At 36.5% G+C, this 21,029-nt stretch overlaps 1 protein-coding gene and 1 pseudogene across 2 annotated transcripts in view; one reads left to right on the top strand and one right to left on the bottom strand.

The window, feature by feature from the left end:
* Window positions 1-399: 399 nt before the first annotated feature.
* The window catches only part of MOSPD1 (motile sperm domain containing 1), a 91,015-nt gene continuing 70,385 nt past the window's right edge, over window positions 400-21,029 (bottom strand). The window contains exon 8 of the transcript XR_014793726.1: window positions 400-1,191. The gene's annotated coding sequence lies outside the window, so the exon portion shown is untranslated. The remainder of the gene's footprint in view (window positions 1,192-21,029) is intronic.
* On the top strand, window positions 734-1,121 carry LOC311615068 (U6 snRNA-associated Sm-like protein LSm4; annotated as a pseudogene). The gene has a single exon. The product of its transcript is annotated as a U6 snRNA-associated Sm-like protein LSm4 (transcript).

Genomic DNA, 21,029 nt, shown 5'->3' with positions numbered 1-21,029 from the left:
ATGATTTGCTAAAGTTTACATCTTTTTATCTTATCTGGTTTGGATAAATTTAACTTGGTTTACACACAAATGTAAGGGAACTTTGTGAAATAAAGCCATTTAAAACAGACTCTACCAGGAGTACAAGGCATGATTATGATAGGAAGATCAATTTACTGGTAGATACATCTGTTACATGTGATCTTTTTCTTCTGCTGCCAGGTTTCATAGTCTGTCTTATGGACTTTGCTACCATTTTCTAGTTTAGTAAAGCAATGACATTAGAGATCTGTAATATGTTTATGTTTTTTTGTCCTTAGAACTTACTAAGGACCTATTCTCTTTTATGAAGAGAAGTTCTTTAGGGGAATAGTCTAGCTTGTTTTAAAAGAAATGTAATTTGATATTTACAAATTGTTTCATTCTCTCAGCAAGCATTTATTGAGAACTGTGCCAACACTAGGCAAATATTACAGGCATACTCTCCTTCAGGGAACAAAAGTGAAAAAGAACAAGAACCATATTATTTCATTCATATGTGGGATATAAAAAAAAAAAAAAAGCAACAATGAACACACAGTAGAAGAAAACAAACTCAAAGACACAGACAGCAGTATGATGATTACCAGAGGGGGAGAGGATTAAAAAGGTAAAGGGAGTCAAATATATGGTGACAGAAAGAGACTAAACTCGGGCGCGTGAATGGAGGTGGCCGTGGCAGAAGTGTCCAGCAGGCCAGGTCCCTGCCGCCACCATGCTCCCGTTGTCACTGCTGAAGATGGCTCAGAATCACCCCATGTTAGTGGAGCTTAAAAACGGGGAGACGTACAATGGTCAGCCGTGACAACTGGATGAACATCAACCTGCGCGAGGTGATATGCACATCGAGGAATAGGGACAAGTTCTGGCGGATGCCCGAGTGCTACATCCGCGGCAGCACCGTCAAGTACCTGTGCATCTCTGATAAGATCATTTACATGGTCAAAGAAGAGGTGGTGGCCAAGAGTCGTGGCCGTGGTGGCCTGCAGCAGCAGAAGCAGCAGAAAGGCCGTGGCATGGGGGGTGTTGGACGAGGTGTGTTTGGCGGTCATGGCAGAGGTCAACCAGAAAAGAAGCCCAGCAGGCAGGCGGGTAAACAGTGAACTGGCCCTGCGACCCCCAGAGACTTAAGCCCTTCCCCAACAAGTTGTACATCTGCTCCAGTCCATGAGTCTGTTCAGAACAAAAAAAGAGAGACAGGTTTTGGGGGACCCCACTTCTGCATTTTGTGGTTCTTTTGATGTTGTCTTTTATTATTATTATTATTATTATTGATTTTTGATAGAGGAAGGGGGGGGAAGAGAGAGAGAGAGAGAGAGAGAGAGAGAGAGAGAGAGAGAGAGAGAGAGAGAGAACATCGATGTGAGAAAAACATCGATCTACTGCCTCCACCATGTACCCTGACTGGGGATGGAACCTGCAACCTGGATATGTACTCTGACTGGGAATTGAAATTGCAACTTTTTGGTGTACAGGACAATGCTCCAACCAACCAAGCCACACTGGCCAGGGCATTAAGTCCTTATTTTTATTTTTATTTTTTTAAAGCCACATATTTCCAACTATTTCTATAGTTGGAAATATTATTTGGTTTTGATTTTGTGAAGTCGCAGCCAACTTGATTCCTGGAAGGTTCTGTGTGTTAATGCATCTGTACTGTCTTCCCCCTTGTGTTAACGGGGGCATTTTCAAACAGGTTTGTTTTGTATCTCTTGTTGGACCCCTGTGTGGAAAACAGATGGGAAGTTTTCATTTTAAGGTCTTTGCACTGAGGTTGACAGTCCAGGGAGTTTTCCTGGAACAGACCTGAAACTGTCTTTTCAAAACAAATCCACACAGACATGTGCCTCAGATGCTGTTGTGGGGCCTTGGTTGGGCCCTGTTCCTTTGCCTTTCTCCCTCTTGTGTTACAAAAACAAAAACAAAACAACTAGAGAGAGAGAGAGAGAGAGAGAGAGAGAGAGAGAGAGAGGCTAAACCCTGGGAGGTGAGCACACAATGCAATACACAGATGATGTATTATAGCATTGTACCCCTGAAATGTATATAATGTTGTTAATGTTACCCCAGTAAATTTAATTAATTTTTAAAAAACTGGTTAATTTTATTAACTAACTTTTCTGATTTCCCTCATTTTTTAAAAAAATTTTTTCTTTTATTGATGTAAATCAAATTTTATTTATATTTTCCCATGCTATAAACATTAACATTTCAAGAAAAACTATTTTAAACATAATAATGTTACATACATTAAACATTAATAGTTCAAGGAAAAAAAATTAAATATATTAATACTAGGGGCCCAATGCATGAATTCACGCACATTGAAAGGAACTGTGGGCCGCAAAGCTGTGATGGGCACAGGGGCAGGTCTTGGCCCATCCTCCGCACCCAGACCCAGCACTACCACAGCGAACCTTGGGCCCATGTCTAATCACAGCCTACTCCCACCACTGCTACTCCCACTCATTGAAAGCTCTAGCTGCTCACACCTGCTGATGGTGCAGAGCCATTAGAGTTGGTGACAGCAGTGCGTGCAAGCAGGGCTGTTGCTGGCAGCGGGTGTGAGAGGTGGCTGCTGGCCCCAATCACTCCTCAAGGGCCGGGGGAGGTGGAAAAGCCCTGAGGGACGATCAGGTCCAGCAACCACTGCTCACACCCACTGACAGCACCGAGCGATTGGGGCCAGTGCTGGGTGCTGGCTGCAGGTGCGAGCAGAGCTGGTGCCAGCAGCAGGTGTGAGCACCATGCAGGACTGTGGCACGTGGGAGCAAAGAATTTTCAGTAACCACTAGAGTCTTGCCCTGATGACAGCAATGGGTGACCTGCCTTGATCTAGTGCCCTCGCTCACCTGCTCCAACATCCAACATCCTGCCACAGATGACGCCTGCCATGTTCCGTGTGCAACCCCTGGTGGTCAGCGCACATCATAGCAATGGGTTGTTTGGTTGTTCACTTGTTCGGCAGTTCAGTCTACTTGCACATTAAGGTTTTATATATATGGATTACCAAAACTTTACTAGCATAGTATAATACAACAAAAGTTGTGGAAATATTAAAAAATCTGCAAAAAACAGGATTACTTCTATTATATTCTAACATTTTTTCCCTCGGACTCTATTTTTGTTCATCAGTTTATATTCATTATTCCATAAATAAGTGAGCTCATGTGATATTTAACTTTCTCCAGCTGGCTTATTTTGCTTAGCATAATGCTCTCCAGGTCCGTCCATGCTGTTGCAAATGGTAAGAGTTCCTTATTTTTTTTTACAGCAGCATAGTATTCCATTGTGTAGATGTAACACTGTTTTTTCATCCTCTCATCTGCTGATGAGCACTTAGGCTGTTTCCAAATCTTATCTATTGTAAAGTATGCTGCTATGAACATAAGGGTGCATATATCCTTTCTGATTGGTGTTTCTAGTTTCTTGGGATATATTCCTAGAAGGAATTACTGGGTCAAATGGGAGTTGCATTGTTAATTTTTGTGGAAATTCTATACTGCTGTCCACAGTGGCTACACCAGTCTGTATTTCCACCAACAGTGAAGAAGGGTTCCTTTTTCTCCACATCCTCCCCAGCACTTGTTGTTTGTTGATTTGTTGTTGATAGCCATTCTGACAAATGTGAGATGGTACCTAATTGTCATTTTGATTTGCATTTCTCAGATGATTAGTGCCTTTGAGCATGTTTTCATATCTCTTGGCCTTCTGTATGTCCTCTTTTGAAAAGTGTCTAAGTCCTTTCCCCATTTTTTGATTGGATTGTTTATCGTGTGTGTGTGTGTGTGTTGTCAGAATTCTAAATAATGGTTCTTTTTTTATTGTCTAAAGTTTTACATATGTCTGTTTTTTCGCTAATTGACATCCCCCCCAGACATTCCCACCCTAAGCAAGCCCCCCCCACCCCAGTGTCTGTGTCCATTGGTTATGCTAATATGCATGCATGCAAGTCCTTTGTTTGCTCTCTCACCCCCACCACCACCACCACCATTTGTCTTTGGATCTATTCTTGTTCATCAGTTTATGTTGTTCATTATATCCCACATATGAGTGAGATCTGTGATATTTAACTTTCTCCAACAGGCTTATTTCTCTCAGCATAATGCTCTACTACAGGTTCATCAATGCTGTTGTAAATGGTAGGAGTTTCTTATTTTTTACAGCAGCATAGTATTCCATTGTGTAGATGTACCACTGTTTTTTAATCCACTCATCTGCTGATGGGCACTTAGCCTGTTTCCAAATGTTAGCTATTGTAAATTGTGCTGCGATGAATATAGGAGTGCATATATCCTTTCTGATTGGTGTTTCTGATTTCTTGGGATATATTCCTAGAAGGGGGATTACTGGTTCAAATGGGAGTTCCATTTTTAACTTTTTGAGGAAACTCCACACTGTATTCCACAGTGACTGCACCAGTCTGCATTCCCACCAGCAGTGCAGGAAGGTTCCTTTTTCTCCACATCCTTGCCAGCACTTGTTGTTTGTTGATGATAGATATTCTGACTGGTGTGAGATGGTCTCTCATTATTGTTTTGATTTGTATCTCTTAGATGGTTAGTGACTTTGAGCATGTTTTCATATGTTTCTGGGTTTTCTGTATGTCCTCTTTCAAAAGTGTCTATTTAGATCCTTTGCCCATTTTTTTTTTTTATTGGATCGTTTATCTTCTTTTTGTTAAGTTGTATGAGTTCCTTGTAAATGTTGGAGATTAAACCCTTATTGGAGCTAAAATTGGCAAATATGTTCCCGCATGTAGTGGTCTTTCTTGTTATTTTGTTGATGGTTTCTTTTGCTGTGTAGAAGCTTTTTATTTTGAGGTAGTCCATTTTATTTATTTTCTCCTTAGTTTCCATTGCCTTAGCTGCTGTATCGGTAAAGATATTGCGACAACATATGTCTGATATTTTGCTGCCTATGGATTCTTCTAAGATTTTTATGGTTTCCCATCTTACATTTAAGTCCTTTATCCATTTTGAGTTTATTTTTGTGTATGGTGTAAGTTGGTGATGAAGTTTTTGTTTTTGTTTTTGTTTTTTTGCATATATCTGTCCAATTTTCCCAACCCTATTTATGGAAGAGACTGTCTTGACTCCATTGTATGCTCTTGCCTCCTTTGTCAAATATTAATTGAGCATAAGGCTTGAATCCATTTCTGGTTCTCTGTACTATTCCATCTACAATAATAATAGCCTAGGTGGTCGTCACTCCCTCATGCATCACACCCTAATATCATTATAAGATGGCCTTCACAAGATGGCCATGTGCAAAGCAGAGTTAGGTCCCGGTGGAGCAGGCGGGTTGTGGTAGGGGAGGGTAGTTTTGGGCGATCAGGCCAGCCAGGGAGGGCAGTTGTGGGTAATCAGGGGATTGCTGTGGCTATTTGGGGTCTTTTTAAAAAAAATTTATCCCATGTGAATTTTTGGAGAGTTTTTTTTTCTAGGTCTGTGGAAATATTCCCTTAGTATCTTAATGGGGATTGCGTTGAATCTATAGATTGTTTTGGGTAGTATAGACATTTTAATGATGTCCATTCTACCACTCCATGAACATGGTATATTCTTCCATTTGTTTATGTCTTCCTCTATCTCTTTTTTCAACATCCTGTAGTTTTCTGAGTACCAATCTTTTACCTCCTTAGTTTATTCCTAGATATCTTTTTTTTTTTTTTTGGTGTAATGGTAAATGGGATTTTTTTTTCTAGTTTCTTTTCTGTGAGTTCATTATGGTGTAGTAAAAAGCCATAGAGCTGAAACCGGTTTGGCTCAGTGGATAGAGTGTTGGTCTGCGGACTGAAGGGTCCCAGGTTCGATTCCGGTCAAGGGCATGTACATTGGTTGCAGGCACATCCCCAGTGGGGGGTGTGCAGGAGGCGGATGGTTGATGTTTCTTTCTCATCGATGTTTCTGGCTCTCTCTCTCCCTCTCTCCCTTCCTCTCTGTAAAAAAAAAAAAATCAACAAAATATATTTTTTTAAAGAGCCATAGATTTCTGGGTGTTAATTTTGAATCTAGCTACATTGCCAAATTCATTTATTAAGTTTAGTAGGTTTTTTATGGAGCCTTTGTGGTTTTCCACGTATAGTATCATGTCATCTGTGAATAATGACAGTTTTACTCCTTCTTTTCCAATTTAGGTAGTGTTTTATCTCTTTTTGTCTGATCACTATGGTTAGCACTTCCAGTACAATGTCAAACAGCAGTGGTGAAAGTGGGCATTCCTGTCTTGTTCCCCATCTTAGGGGAAATGGTTTTTGTTTTTACTGATTGAGTATGATGTTTGTTGTAGGTTTGTTATTATACCTTTTTCATATTGAGATATGCTCCCTCTAGTCTCACTTCACTGAGAGTTTTATCAAAAATTAATGTTGGATTTTGTCAAATGCCTTTTCTGCATCTGTTGATATGACCATGTGATTTTTGTCTTTCAATTTGTTTATGTGATGTATCCAGTTTATTGATTTGCGAATATTGTACCAGTGTTGCATCCCTGGAATAAATCCCACTTGATCATGATGTTTGATCTTTTTAATATATTGCTGGATGTGATTTGCTAATATTTTGTTGAGGATTTTAGTATATATGTTCATCAGGAATGCTAGCCTGTAATTCTCTTTCCTTGTAGTATCTTTGTCTGGTTTTGGAATTAAGAGAATGATGGTCTCGTAAAAAGAGTTTGGAAGTGTTCCTTTCTCTGGGATTTTCTAAAATAGTTTGAGGAGTATAGGTGTTAGTTCTTCTTTGAATGTTTGGTAAAACTCCTCTGTGAAGCCATCTGCACCTGGGCTTTCATTTGGTGGGAGTTTATTATTATTACTATTATTACTGCTTCTATTTCATTTTTTGTTATTGGCCTATTCAGGCTTTTTTATTCTTCCTGATTCAGTTTTGGGAGATTGTATTTTTCTAGTAATTTGTCTGTTTCATCTACATTATCCAGTTTAATGGCATATAGTTGTTCCTAGTATTTTCTTATAATTATTTGTATTTCTGTGGTGTCAGTGGTTACTTCTCCACTTTTGTTTCTTATTTTATTTAAGTCTTTTCTCTTTATTTCTTGATGAATCTTGCTAATGATTTATCGATTTTGTTTATTCTTTCAAAGCACCAGCTCTTGGTTTCATTTATTTATTTGTTTGTTTATTTATTTATTTATTTAAAATATATCTTATTGATTTTTTAAATATATTTTATTGATTTTTCTTACAGAGAGGAAGGGAGAGAGACAGAGAGCTAGAAACGTCGATGAGAGAGAAACATCGACCAGCCACCTCTTACACACCCCCTACTGGGGATGTGCCCGCAACCAAGGTACATGCCCTTGACCGGAATTGAACCGGGGACCTTTCAGTCCACAGACCGATGCTCTACCGCTGAGCCAAACCGGTTTCGGCTCTTATTGATTTTTTACAGAGAGGAAGGGAGAGAGATAGAGAGTCAGAAATATCAATGAGAAAGAAACATTGATCAGCTGTATCAAGGTTCTCTACTGTGAGTTTTCCACTTACTCTGCTCCCATTTTTACACTCTCATTTTCTATAATGACATAAAAAATAGTCACAGTCAGCCCTAGCTAGTTTGGCTCAGTGAACAGAGTATTGGCCCATGGACTGAAGGGTCCCAGGTTTGATTCTGGTCAAAGGCACATGCCCGGGTTGCTGGCTTGATCCCCAGTGGGAGGCATGCAGGAGGTAGCCAATCAATGGTTCTCTTTCATCATTGATGTTTCTCTCTCTCTTTTCATCCTTTTCTCTCTGAAATCAATAAAAAATGTATTTTTAAAAAATAGTCAGAGTCACACAGTTTTAAGATTCGAAGCTCATCTTCACTTCTTCCTTATTTTTCTACAGTATCTAATTATGCAGCTAATCCTATTAATTCTCCTTGACAGCATCTCTGTTCCCACTGCTACTTCCTTCTGTCCCTTGGGCCCAGATTACTCTAATAATAATCTAACAGATTTCCCATCTATGCCAGTTTAATCTGACTTCTATAACCAACACCAAGATAACTTTTCTAAAACATAATTTTTAACCTCTTTTTCTCTCCTGTGCAAAATGTTACAATGGCTTCTTATTACCTATTGAATAAGAATAAGAACACCTAGTTTATATTGAGCATTTACTTACATAGGTTGCCAGGCACTATAATGAGAACTCTACAACCACCTCCTTGTCCTCTATTATCACAATATTCATATGGATGAGGAAACTGAGGCTCAGGATAAGTTGCTTGCCTAAGGTTGCACAAGTAATAAGTTACAGAACTGGGGATTTGACTCAATTCTGTTTTGCTCCAAAGCATGTGTTTCTAACAACTTTGCTATCCATATGTCCACCTAACTTGACTCAGGTGAACTGTAATTAGTTGTAATTAGCTAAAGGCAATATATATATAGTGAATTTCTATTTTTTTTCTTTTTGCTTCTCAGTGGATCATATTGTACATCTCCTGGGCTCTGATCATGCTTACTTTGGAGAGCTCCAACTTAATATAATAAAACTTGCCATTCACATATGATTCCAGGTGTCTTTAAGGAAGGCTCATCTGCTTATTTTATGTTCTCCATAATACTTAGCATCATATTTTCCCAGCACTATTCTAGATATTATATTAGGTGTGAAATATGTTTTTAAGAATGCCAGTATGAATTTGGACTGTGGGTTATTTTATTAAACATTTTAACCATGAATACAATTCAGTGGCATTAAGTGCATTCACAATGTTAATCATCATCATGCCAAACAGAAACTCTGTTCCCATTCAGCAATAATGACCCATTTTATCCTTATATCCTATATTCTATTTTACTTTCTGTCTCTATGAGTTTGATTATGCTAAGTACCTCTTATAAGTGGGATCATACAATACTTTTTCTTTTGTGTTTGGCTTATTTCAGTTAGCATAGTCTTTTCTAGTTTTCCTTATTTGAGACACTATTTTCTTCTTATTATTTAATAATTCTGCCTCTACTGGTCTTCCTGTCTTACTTGTTCCTTTTACTTAATATTTTTTCTTTCATATATTTTGAGTTAATTTTTGTATGTGGTGTAGGGAAAACATTCAATTTTATTGTTTTGTACGTGCATGTTCAGTGTTCCAAGTACCATTTGTAGAAAAGATCATCCTTTCCCCATTAAATGGTTTTCCATCCTTCTCTAAAATCAATAGACCATATATGTGAAGGTTTATTTCTGTTCCATAAAGTCTGTTCTTATGCCAATCCCACACTGTTTTTGGTTACTGTAGACTTGTAGTAAGTTTTGAAATTGGGAACTGAAAATCTTTTAAGTTTATTCTTCATTTTTACAATTGTTTTGAATATTTGGGGCCCCTTAAGATTCCATGTGAATTTTAGGATGGGTATTTCTGCAAAAGAATGCCATTCATGCCGAAACCGGTTTGGCTCAGTGGATAGAGTGTTGGCCTGCGGACTGAAGAGTCCCAGGTTTGATTCCGGTCAAGGGCATGTACCTTGGTTGTGGGCACATCCCCAGTGGGGGGAATGCAAGAGGCAGCTGATCGATGTTTCTCTCTCATCAATGTTTCTAACTCTCTATCCCTCTCCCTTCCTCTCTGTAAAAAATCAATAAAAAATATATTTTTTTTAAAATAGAATGCCATTCATTTTTGATAGAGGGTTCCATAGATCTGTAGATCATTTTGAATAGCATTGCCTTCTTAACAGTATTGTGTCTTCACATCCACCAACACAGGATGACTTTCCATATGTGGGTTATTTTTTAAAATAACTGTGAAAATGATACTTGCATATTATACAAACACAGAAAATATGGTAAAGTACAAAGAAAGGAAGAACAAAGTACCCAAACCTCACTACTCATTGATAAATATTGTTAAATTTTTGGTGAACATCCTTCTGAACACCTCTTATTTAAAATTTTACATAAATAGAATCCATTTTTCTTACTTAACATATAATACGTATTTTTCAATGTGAATGACTAGATTTAAATCATGCTTAAGTGCACCCTTACAGACAGAAATTTAGTATGTTTTGGGCTCTGAGTAGTATTAATATCATAGTATTAATATTGGGGAAATAGTATAATATTGATGTTTTCTATTTTTTTCTTTTGAATGAATAAGGGTACAAAGTTTTTCTCATAATCAATCAATTTTTGCTTATCTGATGTACTATAATGCGTAAGTGATAGATCTTTTTAAAAATATATTTTATTGATTTTTTTACAGAGAGGAAGGGAGAGATATAGAGAGCTAGAAACATCGATGAGAGAGAGACATCGACCAGCTGCCTCTTGCACACCCCCTACCGGGGATGTGCCTGCAACCAATGTACATGTCCTTGACCGGAATCAAACCTGGGACCCTTCAGTCCACAGACCGAAGCTCTACCCACTGAGCAAACCGGATCTTTTTAGTATGTTAGGTGCAACAATGAAAGGTAGAGAACGAGAAAATTTTTTTAGAGGTTCATTTGACCATTCAATAGCCCATTGAAAGAAATCACTTTGTAAAACCATAGGAACTATATTCAGTTTATTCTCATATTCCTGCCTTTCAGGAAGAAGGTATGGATTTAATAACTAAAGAAGCAAAATATGAATGGTGAGTATTGTATTTTGAGTTACTATTCTGATCATTTGTATGTTCAGTTACATATTTTCTTTTAGATAGGCAAACTGCAGTACTGATGTTTTGTGTGTGTGAGTGTGTTTTTCTTTTGTAGGGAGATACAAACTACAATACAAATACATCAGTCTTGGGAAGAAAATTTGAAATTGGTATGATATTAATAATACTTCAATTTCATAGAAAATGTTTATTGATTTCAATGTTGGTGCTGCCTAGATTTGCTGTAATTTCTAGAAATTGAAGTTCTCATTGGAAACTAAAATTATATATGCTGTATAAATTTTTGTTGTTGTTAACCCTCACATGAGAAAATTAGGATATTTTCCCATTGATTTTTAGAGAGAGTGGAAGAGAGGAAGGCAGGGGAAGAGAGAGAGAGAGACATTGACATGAAAGAGACATATCGATTTGTTGACTCTTGCATGCACCCAGACCTGGGACATAATCAAACCTGAAACCCAGGTACATGCCCTTGAATGGGAATCAAACCCATGACCTTCTGTGGGTGGGCTGGTGCTCTAACCACTAAGCGCACCAGCCAGGGCTGTATAAATAATGTTTATTGCTTTTAAGAAAGAGTTTATGATTTACCCATATAAATAAATAACATTGTTTGAAAGTGGGGTTCCCAGTAAATACTTGTCTGATACAAAACCATAATATTTGTGGATCAGCTTCCTCTCTATACTAGTGGGTCTTTAAAAAGTTCACTTGTGCTAATTAAATTGCTCAGATGACAAAACAATAAATTATTTCACTCCCTTTTATATAAATTATTAACTATATATTAGAATTTTAATCCATAGACCTTGGATTTATTAATGTTTTCAATTGTAGAAAAATAGCCACATTTTTATGCCTATAACATATATATTCCCGCTAATATTTTAACATTCAACTTTACCTTAAATGTATTTGGAATTTAGTTACATTACCTGCTAACATTTGTTAATATCTCTGTATATATTATGATTACTTAGTTGGGGTAGTTGAATGATGTTTAGGGTTGCTTTCCAGGGAAATCTCAAATTATTGCAGAATAAGAATTAGCTCAAATTTGATTAGAGGAGTTTGTGATTAGATGTCAATTTCCAGATTTGAGAATTATTAGAGAAGGAAAGGGGTCATCAGCAGAAGCAGTGACATCTTATTTTTCTTTGAGCTCGGAGTGCCTTAGATGAGCATCTATCCCTTATTCAGTAGTCCTGAAGAAAGAGTAAGGATCCCTGGAGCCTGTCACTTTTCAAAATTTGGTGCTAATACAATTTATAGACGCATTGATTTCCCTTAACTGATTCAATTCTGATCATTTTAGTTGTTGGTATGAGTGAATCCGTGAGTGTATTAGGAGGAGGAAAGGAACATGTATTATAATTTAACTTGTGGCCTGGAAAAGAAAAGAGCACATTTTTAAAAGTTATATATTTATTGATTTTAGAGAGGAAGGGAGAGGGAAAGAGAGATAGAAGCATCAATGATGAGAGAGAATTATTGATTGGCTTCCTCCTGCATGCTGCACACTGGGGACTGAGCCTGCAACCAGGCATGTGCCTTGACTGGGAATTGAACTGTGACCTCCTGGTTCATAAGTTGACACTAAATCACTGAGCCACATCGCTGGGCATGAAAAGAGCACATTTTAAAGTCCTGAATTATGTGGTGCTGACTTTTGTCTACATAAAAATCTATAAACATATTAATAGCTATAGTTATTTTTGTTCTCCCATTTGTGTATTAGTTCTAACCATTTTTTTTTACTCCTTCCTAGATATACTATTGTAGTTTTCAATAATAAAGCATAGGTCAAACCCAAAGAGCAAAAAAATTTAAATTTAGGATTTGTGTGTATATTGCTCAAAATTGAGAACTCACATTCTTGGTCTTTTGGGCACTAGGGAAGCCCTCAACTACCATGTGGCTCTCTTTCACAAAAGACAAATGGTACCTTTGTTTATTGTGAGTCTTGGATTCCATGCTTGCTTTAGGATGGTAAGAGCTGTACATCATGGTACGACCACTGACTCAGTAAGAATTTCCTTCCTTAGGCAAAAGCTTATTTCCCTAATTATTTGATAGGTAAGCAATTGGTGCTACAATTGTACACTGTTTTCTGTTTACACAGAGTGACAACAATTTAGAGAAACCATGTTCCCTAAATTGTATTGATTTAATTCCAGTATCCTCAGCAGCTTCTCCCACCAGGGATATTGAGAAAGTAAGAGAAAAGTTACTAAAAGTCTATGTCCCTTGAAATGTTTATGAAACAATAATGATTCTCCATTCAAATCTTTTAGGAGATATGTGTTGTTATAATATATTTTATTCTCAATGATAGCTTTCCCTTTATTTTCATTTCCGAAACTATTATTTACATGTAACAAAAGTCACCAACTTTCAAGTATACAATATGATTAATTTGGTAATTGTGTGCAATACTGTAACCATGATCAAGATACAGAACAGTTCCCATACTCTAAACAATTTCCTCATAATCTTTTGCACTTAATCTCCTTTTCCTTCCTACCCCCGCTCACTCTAGGAAACCACTAATCTGTTTCTGAGAAAAGTGGTAGGGTTTTTTTTGTTGTTGTTTGTTTGTTTGTTTGTTTGTTTTTTTGTTTGTTTTTTGTGTTTTAATTTTATTGAAATTATTGGGTGGCATTGGTTAATAAAATTATATAGGATTAGATGTACAATTCTACAATATTTCATCTGTATATTATATTGTGTGTTCACTACTCCAAGTCAATTCTCCTTCCATCACCATTTATCCCCCCTTTACCTTCTCTAATCTTCCCCCACCCCCTTTCTCTCTGGTAATACCATACTTTGTGAGTTTTGGAGGTTTGTTTGTTTGTTTGTTTGTTTTATTTTGTTTTGTTTTGCTTAGTTCCTTCACCATTTACCCAGCCCTGCAACCCCCATCCCTTCTGACAGCTGCTAGTCTATACTTTGTATCTATCCGTCTGTTTTTGTTTTTTGTAATTTTTTATATTCTCATTTATTTTTATTTTTGGCAGTTTTATAATTTCACATGAGTCTGTTTTGTTTGTTAATCTAGTTCATTAGATTCCACATATAAGTGAAATCATTGAAATAAGCCACTCAGAGAAAGAAAAGTGGCAGCTTTAAAACCACTTTTCAATTTGGTTTCAGAAGTGCTTTTCTCCATTATTACTAACTTAAGGGAATTTCACCAATTTGATTGCAAGCGCTATTCCCAGTCTTACACAACAATTTGCAATGTAAGTTCAAATGAAAATACCAAATTGCTTATAAAATAAGAATTTTAGAAATATAAAATATAAAATAAAATATAAAAGCCTAACTTGTATGGCTCAGTATATAGAGCATCAGCCTTCGGACTGAGGGGTCCTGGGTTCGATTCCGGTCAAGGGCATGTACCTTGGTTGGGGACACATCCCCAGTAAGTGGTGTGCAGGAGTCAGCTGATTTTTTTTTTTGATTGATTTTGTACAGAGAGGAAGAGAGAGAGATAGAGAGTTAGAAACATCAATGAGAGAGAGTCATCAATCAGCTGCCTCTTGCACACCCCCTACCAAGGTATATGCCCGCAACCAAGGTATATGCCCTTGACCGGAATCGAACCCAGGACCCTTCAGTCCCCAAGCCGACGCTCTATCCATTGAGCCAAACCGGTTTCGGCAGGAGTCAGCTGATTGATGTTTCTAACTCTATCCCTCTCCCTTCCTCTCTGTAAAAAATCAATAAAATATATTTTAAAAAGAAAAGAAATTATAGCTCCAGGTTCTGTGACAAAGAAATGTCTTTTTAGCTACATAAAAATGTAATTGCTTGGGGTTTATAATTTTGTATATTGAAAAGAATCAAATAACTGAGAATATGTGAGCATAATGAATCAGTAATTCATTAATCTTGTTTGAAAATAATCTTCCTATGAGCAAGCTTGTTGATAAGGATCAGAGCTAATTCTCAACTTTAAACAACTGTATCTGCTAATTTACCCGTGATTCTTATTTGATTCAAGGCAAGTCAAGGCCAGGACTGCAGATCATTCCAGCTCTTTCCCCAACAATTTAGGAAAATCCTGAATCCCTATAAATTAGAAGAGAATTTTCTGTCCTTTGGCATTTCTATTTTTACCTAGATTTAGAGAAAAGCAGTAAAATGATGTGATGTAAGGTATTTTACAGTCTCCTTTTAAAGTCTATGTTCTAAGGTCTGTTATAATGAAATAGTCATAGATAGCTGATTTTGTTCTAAAATTTTCTTGTAATGATTGTGATCATTTTATTTTAGAAGAAGTCAAAGTTCTACCAACATGATTAGACCAAATATCCCCGGGTCATTGTCTATCAGCAGAAATAAATATAGCTTTGAATTATTCTTATTAAATATTTTATAAAATCAAGTGTTATACAAAATTTTGTCTTAAATGATTTATTTATAATATGTTTGATAAGTTACTAGATAACATTTATTTTACTGAAATGAAACTATATGTAAAGGTATTTTGAAAGCTATAAAGTACCATATAACTGTAAATTGAGAAAATTAATTCCCATTTAGTCAATGGTTATGATTTTTATGATGTGAGTATAATTCACCAAGCTAGCTGCCATAAATGCTTTCTGGAAAAAAAAAAAGGTAGGAAATGAACAAATGAACAAATAAATAGAGTAAATCAGTCATCAAGTATTCTGCTGAATGCCAACCCCTACCTTACCTCGCCACCACATATACATGTTGATATCATATGAACAAGTGACAGAAATTGATACACTTAGAACACCAACATATATGTTAAAGTTCAATGTTTTACTTCTTTATGAGAGCTATTTTTGTTTAAATATATGGAAAATGACCCACCTAATCAGTAATAAAATGGCAATAAAAACTGAATTTATTTTAATTCCTATAATCCTAGATCCCCGTTCTAAACTTTGCTTCACTAAGCTATGTTCTTCCTATTTTGTTAACACCACTACCGGATTATAGGCTTAGTATCAACTTTAAATGTGATAGGAAGGGAAAATGATAAAGGAGATAAAACTTTTAAAATGTGTATTTGCAAAAAAAATTTCATTAAGATGGGAAAGAAGAAGTAGTAGTAGGAGACAGGAAAGGAGAAGAGTAAAACTATATGGAAAGAAATTGAAATGTACTTCAATGTTCATTGTATTTTGGATTAATTCATGGCAGTCTTCCTACCATTATACCTAGCTCAGCATGTATTTATTATATTCTAAGACTAAGACTAGATCAATTCTGGAAAATACTCTTTTCCAAAGTAAAGGCATTGTGTTATGAAGATGGCTCAATGACCTAGCTTAGGGGTCTTTTGCCAGTTCTATGAAGTTTGGGCTAGTGTTGAAAAAAAAGAACAACATTCAAATATATTAACAGTTAAATAGCTATTAGGGAGTTGGGGTTATTTGAGTATTTTTTTTAAAAAAAGCTTAAGTCAAAACAGTTTTACTAAATTAAATTAATTCTCCTTTAATCATTTACTCATACAATGTTTTATTACATTGAAACTCCCTGGCATTTACTTAGAATTTATGATTTAAAATTGTTTTTATATTGCAGTTTTGGCATAATAGACTCGATTTTGGCTCAGTACATTGGTGGGCATGGCATGTCACTTGCAAGCTTCTTGTTCCTGGTTTTCAGCTGCTCTGAAAGATGACTGCCTCGTTTATTCAAGTTGTCCCTAAGAATTCCAAAGCAAGTTCTATATATACCTCATGGCCTATATTTAAAGTCATACCCTCCTAAACATAACTTATACTAATATGTTACAAATCCATCTGATCTTTCAGATGCAGTAACAAATTAAGCAGATAAAGGTTAGAGTCTCCAAGCATATGAAGGCGTACTCTGTGAAAACAAGCAGCAATTTCTTCCATTGGGAATTAGCAAGAGAAAATAAAGCTTCAAGTGGGAGTTCTGAGAAAAATGCAGAAATTGGACAGCTATAATATTGTTGTATAAGTAATAATGGTTTTAGCAAATAAATTTTTAATTATTTTATCTGATGAACTTGTTTTAATTTGTCTCATCTTTAATATAAACCAAAAATAAGAGATGAGTCATTTTTCCATAATGGTGTCAGTGTAATCTTACATGGGATAGGATAGCTTTTTGAGCTTTATGAACCATGATAAAACTCCTAAGGAAGGTTTGGGGAAACTGTTTCTATGGGTATTTTTTAATGAGTAGAGGCTTTAGTGTTTTAGCATTTAAATATGTTCCACCCTAGAAGTTACAGACTTGGACATCAGTTTTTCTCATAGCCAGATATGGTTATCACATGGAATGTGTAACAATGTACATTATTTTAACATTTATTTCAAGGTGCAGGTTATAGTAGTGCAGTTTTTGGAGATTAGATGTTTCTCCTTAATCTTTAAAAACATTTATTTTGTTCATTGTATGCTACAAAGAATTTGTCATTTATATTTAGTTCATTGTGCGTTATTAGCAAAATAAAGATAGCAATGACCTAATGGTTTAAAGTAAGAAATAAGATTAAATTATGAAACAGCCTTACTACAATATATAGCTATATAAAGCCAGGCTTTGGAATTTAGTGAATACTATGATAAAATTACAATCATTAAAAATAAGAAGTAGATTACATATTGGTATTATATATAGTAAAAATCCAATTTAGTTTGAAAAAAAGTGTATGTACATACAAATATTCAGTAATTACTAGAAACTGGTCATCTCTGAAATGTTTTTTCTTTGTGTTTTCCCTGTATTTTATAAACTAACCAAATGATCAAGTTTTACTTATTTTTTAAAATATATTTTTATTGATCTCAGAGAGGAAGGGAGAGGGAGAGAGAAGCATCAGTGATGAGAGAGAGTCATTGATTGGATGCCTCCTACACTCCCCTCCCGGGGATTGAGTCTGCAACCCAGGCATGTGCCTTTGACCTGAATCCAACCCGGAACCCTTCAGTCTACAGGCCGATGCTCTATACACTGAGCCAAACCGGGTAGGACAAGTTTTACTTTTGCAATGAAAAACATAATAAACATATTAGATGAAATATATTTATACCTTGATCTTTTTTTTTTTTTTTTGTCATAGGTGAAATGAAATTTGAAGATCAGCCAAAGAGATTTTTCCAAGGCAAAAACCAATGTGGTTTATTCTGATACTACCCAGCTGTCTGATGTAAATGTGTGGTGAGTCTTTGTTATAAAAATATTTTTATTGATTTTAGAGAAGAAGGAAGAGGAAGAGAGAGAAACATCAATGATGAGAGAGAATCATTGATCAGCTGCCTCCTGCAGACCCCAAACTGGGGATCGAGCCCACATCTTGGGCATGTGCTCTGAACAGGAATTGACCTCCTGGTTCATAGGTCAATGTTCAACCGCTGAGCCATGCTGGACGGGCGGTAGTGAGTACTTAACATGAGGTTTAAAATATTCAGTGATCATTTTCACTTAATTTTTAAGTCTATTTTAGCTATTGTATATATTCACAAGTATGGTATATTATTTTCTAAAATATATTTTATTGATTTTTACAGAGAGGAAGAGAGAGGGATAGACAGTTAGAAACATCGATCAGCTGCCTCTTGCACACCCCCTACTGGGGATGTGCCCACAACCAAGGTACACGCCCTTGACTGGAATCAAACCTGGGACCCTTCAGTCCGCAGGCTGACACTCTATCCACAGAGCCAAACCGGTTAGGACACAAGTATGGTATATTATTAAATATTAGAGGCCTGGTGCAAGAAACTCGTGCCTGGGAAGGGGGTCCCCTCAACTTGGCCTGCACTCTCTCCAATCTGGGTCCCTCTGGACCTGTGGCTCATAACCACTCACCTGCCTGCCAGCCTGATCCTTCTAACTGCTCTCCCCTGCCTGCCTGATCGCCTCTAACCTCCTCTGCCTTTGCCCTGCCAGCATGGCTTTGTCGGAAAGGACGTCAGGAAGGACATCCGGAAGGTCATCCTGAAGATGTTCAGTCTAATTAGCATATTACCCTTTTATTAGTATAGATTTCTGGAAGTTATAAAATTAATATCCCAAAGAGATACCATTAACTTGAGTTCTCCTCCCTAGCATTTATGTGTTACATTAACCATCGGTATTAGATTAATAGGTATTAGAGAAATACACAAAAATGCAAGATTGGAAAAAAGTAATCTTCTGCCCATCATTTCTACCTTGGATTTTTGTGTGTCTTGTTAGATGGAGGATATTATTGAAAAAGCATGTTTTAATCATCAAAAAGGGAAATTTAATGAATGGATTTTTATTTATTGTTACTATTGGTTTATTTTGCTGCTCTTATAAGTAGTGCCATTTTTTTTTGGCTTCATATATTTTGCATTTATTTGTAGATAAGTTAGAGTACACAGAGGGCTTTTGAATTATTTTTGTTGTTGTTGTTCTTAATCCTCACCTGAGAATATTTTTCCATTAATTTTTTAAAGAGAGTGAAACGGATGGAGGGAAGGAGAGAGAGAGAAACATTGATGTGAGAGAGACACATCAATTGGTTGCCTCCTGCATGAGCCGCAAACAGAGCCAGGGACCAAACCTGCAACCCAGGTACATGACCGGGAATCAAACCCACGATGCTTCAATCCAAGGGCTGATGCTCTAATCATTTTGCAAAACTAGCAAGGCCTTGAATTCTTTTATCAATAAGTGGTATTTTCTTTTTCTAATCTATCATTTGTTCAGACAATTTTGATGGAAACAACAGCAATATAAGATCTCCTTGTAATTCACTGGCTAAAATCAGCACTGTCATAAATTCTCCTGTGTCACCTGCTGATTCTAGTTCTTTATATATTATAGTTGATAGTTGAACTTTCAACTAAGTGATTCACTCATCCCAAGACTTTCTCACCATTGGAGAAACACATGTGGGCATTCTCTTGCTGGTGTACTCCATCTCTCCTCTCTCTCTCTCTCTCTCTCTCTCTCTCTCTCTCTCTCTCTCTTCTCTCTCTCTCTCTCTCTCTCTCTCTCTCTCTCTCTCTTTCTCTCTCTCTCTTCTCTCTCTCTCTCTCTCTCTCTCTCTCTCTCTCTCTCTCTCTCTCTCACACACACACACACACACACACACAAGTTGAAGCAATAACATAATTGTATATATAATTTAGATTATTTCCTATTTACTTTTTCCCTAAAATTCTGTGTATTTATAGAACTTGAATGTCTATGTCCTGTGTATGCCCTTAAAAGTAATGTAGTAATATTGTCAATGATATTTTTCAAATAAGGACTATGTTGAAGATACAGTTGCTAATATATAGAAGCATGCTGAACAATTGTTAAAAGCAATTAACAGCTCTATTTATTTATGTGAATACATAAATAAAATTCTGTCTTGATGGAATATTAATGGTAAAATGATTTTTAAAGATTATATACTGAATGTCCATGTTACTTTTTAATATTTTCAGTAATTGCTAGTTTCCACTTGGTATGGAAAAATCAGCTATTACAAGATGTTTTTAAAACTAAGCTAGTTCTAGCATACTGATCCAAGGATTGCCTATTTTACACATGGATCCTTGGATATTTAATTTCTTGGGAAGCAATAATGGAAGCAAGATGAATAAAAGCTATATGACATTTGACCCAGTAATCCCACTTCTAGAACTATATCCCAAGCAATCAGAAATAATATATGTACCATTATGTTCATAGCAGCACAATTTACAATAGCTAACATTTGGAAGCAGCCTAATTGCCAATCAGCAGATGAGTGGATTAAAAACTGTGGTACATCTACACAATGGAATACTATGCTTCTGTAAAAAAGAAAGAACTCTTACCATTTTCAACAGCATAGATGAACCTGAAGAGCATTATGCTAAGTGAAATAAGGCAGTTCGAGAAAGCTAAGTATCATATGATCTCACTCATTTGTGGAATATAATGAACAATATAAACTGATGAACAAAAATAGATATAGAAATTTAGAAGCATAGAACAGACCATCAAACCTCAGAGGGAAGGCAGGGTATTGGGGAAGGGAGGGTAAGAGATCAACCAAAGGGCTTGTATGCATGCATATAAGCATAACCACTAGACACAGACAGTAGGAGGATGAGGGCCTGTGCTGCGTGGGGGGTGGAAGTGGGTGGGGAGAAGTCAATGAGGAAAAAAGGAGACATCAACAATAAAGAATTTAAATTTTAAAAAGCTAATTGAGCCAAGACCGGTTTGGCTAATGGATAGAGCGTCGGCTTGGGGACTGAAGGGTCCTGGGTTCGATTCTGGTCAAGGGCATGTACCTTGGTTGCGGGCATATCCCCAGTAGGGGGTGTGCAAGAGGCAGCTGATCGATGACTCTCTCTCATCGATGTTTCTGACTCTCTATCTCTCTCCCTTCCTCTTTGTACAAAATCAATAAAATATATT

Source organism: Pipistrellus hanaki (assembly GCF_964339955.1).
Source record: "Pipistrellus hanaki genome assembly, chromosome: X".
Lineage (NCBI taxonomy): Eukaryota > Metazoa > Chordata > Mammalia > Chiroptera > Vespertilionidae > Pipistrellus > Pipistrellus hanaki.
This window is presented reverse-complemented; position numbering and strand designations above follow the sequence as displayed.